General features: G+C 48.4%; 1 protein-coding gene and 1 long non-coding RNA gene across 14 annotated transcripts in view; both read right to left on the bottom strand.

Moving 5' to 3' along the window:
• Positions 1–6,558, bottom strand: part of dlg1b (discs large MAGUK scaffold protein 1b) — a 471,082-nt gene that overhangs the window by 407,116 nt on the left and 57,408 nt on the right. The gene's annotated exons all lie outside the window — the stretch shown is intronic.
• The window catches only part of LOC122556071, a 21,450-nt gene that overhangs the window by 5,104 nt on the left and 9,788 nt on the right, over positions 1–6,558 (bottom strand). Inside the window, exon 3 of the long non-coding RNA XR_006313458.1 lies at positions 3,505–3,629. This is a non-coding gene — a long non-coding RNA (uncharacterized LOC122556071). The remainder of the gene's footprint in view (positions 1–3,504; positions 3,630–6,558) is intronic.

Below are 6,558 nucleotides of genomic sequence, written 5' to 3' on the forward strand. Positions count from 1 at the left end.
ATGCCTCTTAAATGTTGCAATTGTACCAGCCCCCACCACTTCCTCTGGTATGAGATGCGTGGATGGGGTTAACGGTCAGACTCTTTCTCCCCACGTTGAAATGTATAATACTAGGGGCAATGCATTTAAACTGAGAGGGGGAACGTTCAAAGGAGGATATGAGGGAGACTGGGTCGTGCTGCTAGGAGTCGTGGTGGAGGCAGACATGACAGGGGCGTTTTCGGGGCTTTTAGATAAACACAGGAATATGCAAGGAATGCAGGGATATGGACCGAGGGCAGGCAGAAGGGATTAGTTTAATTTGGTGTCATGTCCAGCACAACATCGTTTCTGTGCTGTACTGTTCCATGTTCCATGTTCTAACCAGGGATCAGGTGTTTTGGATCTGGCAATATGTGATCAAGTAGGTTTAGTAATTAGATCTCAGAGTAAAAGATCTCCCAGGAAACAGTGATCATAACACAGGAGAATTTAGCACTCGGTTTGACAGGGAGGAACCGGAGTCCAAAACAGCTGTGACCAGCTTCAATAAACTGAAAGATCTGAGAGCAGGACTGGCTGGAGAGGACTGGGAAAGGAGTGTAACAGCAATGACTGAGGAACAATGGGGCTAACAGCTTCCTTACATCCCAGTCAGGAAGTAGGGTTCCAAAAAGAGACTAAGCCAACCAGAGTTTGGAGCTTCAAACTGAAAGAAATATATAAAACGTGAGAAAGATTAGTGAGAAGCCAGTGGTAAATGGGAACGTTCCAGATCCCAGCAAAAAGTGCCCAGACATAATGAGGGATAAAAGAAACTGCTGATAAACCTGCAAGCAATATCAAGCAAGACAGTAAGAGCTTCTTAAAATATATAAAGGGGAAGAGAGAAGCCAGAGTAAACAGGCGTCCCTCAGGGAATGAGGCTGGGGAATTAATAATGAGCAACCCGAAAATGGCTCAGGGGCTGAATTAATACTTTGCGTTGGTCTTCACAGCAGAAGACATAAACAGCTTTCCAAAATTACTCAACATTCCCGGGTACGAGGAGCAGAGGAAGTAATCGCAGTAACTACCACCGGTGAAACAGAGCCAGAGGAATGGTCTAGCCACAGACTGATCAGTCCCCTGGATCTGATGGGATCCATCCTGGGATAATCAAGGAAGTAGCTACAGAGGTAGAGGTGCACACTCATTGTAATCTCCCAGGAATCTTTAGAATCTGGAATGGTCCCTGAGGATTGTGAAAGTGCCAATGTAACACCCTTATTGAAGAAGGGAAGGAGATGACGAACAGGTCACTATAGCCTAATGAGCATAATGTGTTACTGGGAACACGGCTGAGTCTATGATAAAGGGTGGAACAGCTGAGCACTGAGAAATCCATCCGATCATCAAACAGAGACAGCGTGGTCTCAGGAAGGGGAAGGTGTGTCTGACACTTTTCCAGGAATTCTTTGGGGAGGTAACAAGCAGGACAGAGAAAGGGGATGCTGAGGATGCAATGTATTTAGAATTTCTTGACATGACTCAAGTATCAGCTATTCGGCTAACGGCGTTGGAATTGGAACATTAACATGGAGAGGGGATTAGCTAACTCACAGGAGACATGGAGCTGGGATAAGGGAGATCTTTTCAGGCCGGTAACCAGGAACAAGTGGACTGACACAGGGACCAGTGCTGGGGCCACAACGATTTACAATAGAGATCAATGACCCAGAGGGGGAACCTGAACATACAGTTACCGAGTTTGTGAAAGACACAGAAATAGACCAAAAGGCAAGTTGTGAGAATGACACAGAGACTCTGCAGAGGGATCGAGACAGGTTCAGGGAAAGGGCAAAACCTCGGTAGATGGGATAGAGTGTGGGGAAACGTGAGGTTTTGGCAGGAAGGAGAGAGGAGTTGAAGATTATTTAAATGGAGAAAGACTGCGGAGATTTGAGAACCTGGGTGCTATAAAACCCAAAAAGTTAGCATTGACTTCAGCAGTAAAAAGGAAGGGAAATGTTGACCTTTATTCCAACGTAATGGAGGGAGGTTTTGCTAAACCGGGACAAGGCGCTCGTCAGATCACAGCAGGAATTCTGTGGAAGTTTGGGTCCCTTATTGAAGTAAAGAGAGACGGGTGGGAGAGAGAGTCCAGAGAGGGTACACTCGGCTGGTCCAGGGGATGGAGGCACTGTCTCCTGAAGGTAAGGACAGTCCTGCTGTACTCATTGGAGTTTTGAAGGATGAGAGGTGACCTGATTAAAACCGACCAGATTCTCAGGGGGACTGACCAGGGGAGATGTGGAGAGGCTGTCAGCCTTGTGGGAGCAGAGAGGGTCATCTCAGAACAAGGGGGTCACCCACTGAAGACAGAGATGGGAAAGTATTTCCTCTCCCTGAAGGGAGTGAATGTGTGGAATTCCTTAGCGCAGAGGGATGTCAAGATTGGATCGTATCTTCAAGGCTGAGAGATTAATTTTTATCAGGAAGGTTATGGGGTAAAGGCAGGAAACTGGAGTTGAGGATTATCAGATCAGCAATGACCTCATTGCACAACAGAGCAGACTCAATGGGTCGAATGGCCTCCTGCTGCTCCTGCACCCTAATAATCTTAAGGTTCAAGTCTCCCCTGCTTCAGAGCTGTGTAAACAAGCTGATTAAAACTATCAAAGAGACAGCCAATGAGACAGGGAGCAATGGCAAACAAATCTCAACTAATGCGAGAGGAAAGGGGGGCAGTTAGACAACAGTGATCACAACACAACCTAACTCCACAGACAGACTGAGAACAAGGTCAATAAGACAAAGACCAACTCAGTAAAATGGAAAAGGAAAGCTGGATTTTATGGTGACGAGCATGGAACCCGGGAAATAAATGAGAAACAAATTATTGACAAACAAAATGACAGAACAGTTGTGGATGAATAAACAAGTTTGGAAATTTGAAATGGCAGAGAGAGAGAGAGAGAGAGAGAGAGAGACAGAAAGACAAGAGAAAGAGAGAATGAGAGTGAGAGGGAGTGTGTGTGTATGTGTGTGTGTGTGAGAGAGAGAGAGAGAGATAAAGTGGTGGGGGGAAATCAGCCAGCGTTCCTGTTCCTGACCATTGTCCAGTCATCCCTGGGCTAGAGATTGGGGTGGAGAGAGAGAGACAGAGAGAGAGAGAGAGTGTGTGAGAGTGAGATTGAAAGATGGTGAGAGTGAGGGAGATTGAGACAGAGGGTGAGCGTGAGTGAGAGAGTGAGAGTGAGTCGGTGAGAGCAAGAGAGAGAGGGGGGGGGAAATGAGCCAGGGTTCCTGATCCTGATCATGGAAGATTATTCCATCCGGAATGTGATTTGGTTAACAGGACCCTGGGATGTGAAAGTTTGAACAGGTGTTCAGAGGATTTCAGTATTGTCCAGGCCTCTTGACAAGACACAAGCCACAATGCAGCAACGAGCCTGAGTTCTCTGTGAGTAATGCTGTCAGCTCAGATTCCACAGTTTCAGAGTTCTCACGTCATTGAGCAGCACTGTCTATGTTGGCTCTTACCTGGATGTGCATCTTGTCCCCTGAGCCCATCGATTGTTGCTGATTGGAGGATGAACCAGTCATCTCTGCCATCCGTTTCTCCATCTGCTCCAGTCGCTCCAGGATTGACATCCGGAACTGATTATCTAAAGACCAGGGACAAACACCACGGTTACACAGACAGTCACATGTCTAACACCTTTTCGATTTCAACTTCATATTTGTATGAGACCCAAAGCATCGTTCCAAAATAACATTGCTCCAGATGCTGTCCATTACAGACCCACACATTGTTCTGTCTATCCATTACAGACCCCACACACTGTCTTGTCTATCCATTACAGACCCCACACACTGTCTTGTCTATCCATTCCTGAAGAAGGGCTAATGCCCGAAACGTCGATTCTCCTGTTCCCTGGATGCTGCCTGACCTGCTGCGCTTCTCCAGCAACACATTTCCATCTCTGATCTCCAGCATCTGCAGACCTCATTTTCTCTTCTGTCTATCCATTACAGACCCCACACTGCCCTGTCTATCCATTACAGACCATTACACTGCTCTGCCTGTCCACTGCAGATGCCACACACTGCCGTGAATATCTATTACAGATCCCACAGACTGCCCAATCTATTACAATCCCCACACAATGCACTGCCTATCCATTACAGTCCCCACACACTGCACCCTCCATTCCTTATAGACCCCACACACTGCCCTATCTATCCATTACAGACCCCACACACTGTCCTGTCTATCCATTACAGACCCCACACACTGTCCTGTCAGTCCATTACAGATGCCACACACTGTCCTGTCTATCCATTATAGTCCACACACACTGCCCTGTCAGTCCATTACAGACCCCACACACTGCCCTGTCAGTCCATTACAGACCACACACACTGCCCTGTCTACCCATTACAGACCCCACACACTGCCCTGTCTATCCATTACAGTCGAGGAGAAAGTGAGCACTGCAGATGCTGGAGATCAGAGCTGAAAATGTGTTGCTGGAAAAGCACAGCAGGTCAGGCAGCATCCAGGGGGAAGGAGAATCGACGTTTCGGGCATAAGCCTGAAGAAGGGCTTATGCCCGAAACGTCGATTCTCCTGTTCCTTGGATGCTGCCTGACCTGCTATCCATTACAGTCCCCACAAACTGCCCTGTCTGTCCATTACAGTCCACACACACTGCCCTGTCAGTCCATTACAGTCCCCACACACTGCCCTGTCTGTCCATTACAGATCCCAGACTGCCCAATCTATTACAGCCCCCACACACTGCCTTGTCTATCCATTAGTCACCACACACTGGGCTGTCTATCCATTACAGTCCCCACTCACTGCCCTGTCTATCCATTACAGACCACACACACTGCCCTGTCTATCCATTAGATTCCCTACACATTGTCATGTCTATCCATTACAGTCCCCACACACTGCCCAGTCTATCCATTACAGTCCCCACACATTGTCCTATCTATCCATTACAGTCACCACACACTGCCATGTCTATCCATTACAGACCCCCACACTGCCCTGTCTATCCATTACAGCCCCCGCACACTGCCCTGTCTGTCCACTGCAGACACCACACACTGCCCTGTCTATCCATTACAGATCCCACAGACTGCCCAATCTATTATAGTCCCCACACACTGCACTGCTTATCCATTACAGTCACCACACACTGTCCTGTCAATCCATTACTGGCCTGTCTATCCATTACAGACCCCACACACTGTCCTGTCTATCCATTACAGTCCCCACACACTGCCCTGTCTATCCATTACTGGCCTGTCTATCCATTACAGACCCCACACACTGTCCTGTCTATCCATTACAGTCCCCACACACTGCCCTGTCTTTCCATTACTGGCCTGTCTATCCATTACAGACCCCCACACTGCCCTGTCTATCCATTACAGTCCCCCCACACTGCCCAGTCTATCCATTACAGACACCACACACTGTCCTCTCTATTCATTACAGAACCCCACACTGCCCAGTCTATCCATTACAGCCCCCCCCACTGCCCTGTCTATCCATTACAGCCCCCGCAAACTGCCCTGAATGTTCATTGCACACGCTACACACTGCCCAGTCTATCCATTACAAATCCCACAGACTGCCCAATCTATTACAGTCACCACACACTGTCCTGTTGATCCATTACAGACCCCACACATTGCTGTGTCCATCCATTATAGTCCCCACAACATTGTGCTATCTATCCATTACAGTCCCCACACACTGCCCTGTCTATCCATTACTGTCCTGTCTATCCATTACAGCTCCCACAAACTGCCCTGTCTATCCATTACAGACCCCACACACTGTCCTGTCTGTCTATTATAGTCCCCACACACACCGCCCTGACTATCCAGTACAGTCCCCACACACTGCCCTGTCTATCCATTACAGAACCCACAGACTGCCCAATCTATTACAATCCCCATGCGCTGCACTGCGTATCCATTACAGTCACCACACACTGCCCGGTCTATCCATTACAGCCCTCACACTCTTCGAGGAGAAAGTGAGGACTGCAGGTGCTGGAGATCAGAGCTGAAAATGTGTTGCTGGAAAAGCGCAGCAGGTCAGGCAGCATCCAGGGAACAGGAGAATCGACGTTTCGGCCATTCCTGGAGAAGGGCTTATGCCCGAAACGTCGATTCTCCTGTTTGCTGGATGCTACCTGACCACCTGCGCTTTTCCAGCAACACATTTTCAGTCCTCACACTCTGCCCTATCTATCCATTACAGACCCCACACACTGCCCTGTCTATCCATTACAGACCACACACACTGTCCTGTCTATCCATTACTGCCCTGTCTATCCATTACAGTCCTGTCTGTCCATTACAGTCCGCACACACTGCCCTATCCATTACTGCCCTGTCTATCCATTACAGTCCCCACACACTGCCCTGTCTATCCATTACAGACCACACACACTGTCCTGTCTATCCATTACTGCCCTGCCTATCCATTACAGTCCTGTCTGTCCATTACAGTCCGCACACACTGCCCTATCCATTACTGCCCTGTCTATCCATTACAGTCCCCACACA

Source organism: Chiloscyllium plagiosum, chromosome 13 (assembly GCF_004010195.1).
Source record: "Chiloscyllium plagiosum isolate BGI_BamShark_2017 chromosome 13, ASM401019v2, whole genome shotgun sequence".
NCBI lineage: Eukaryota > Metazoa > Chordata > Chondrichthyes > Orectolobiformes > Hemiscylliidae > Chiloscyllium > Chiloscyllium plagiosum.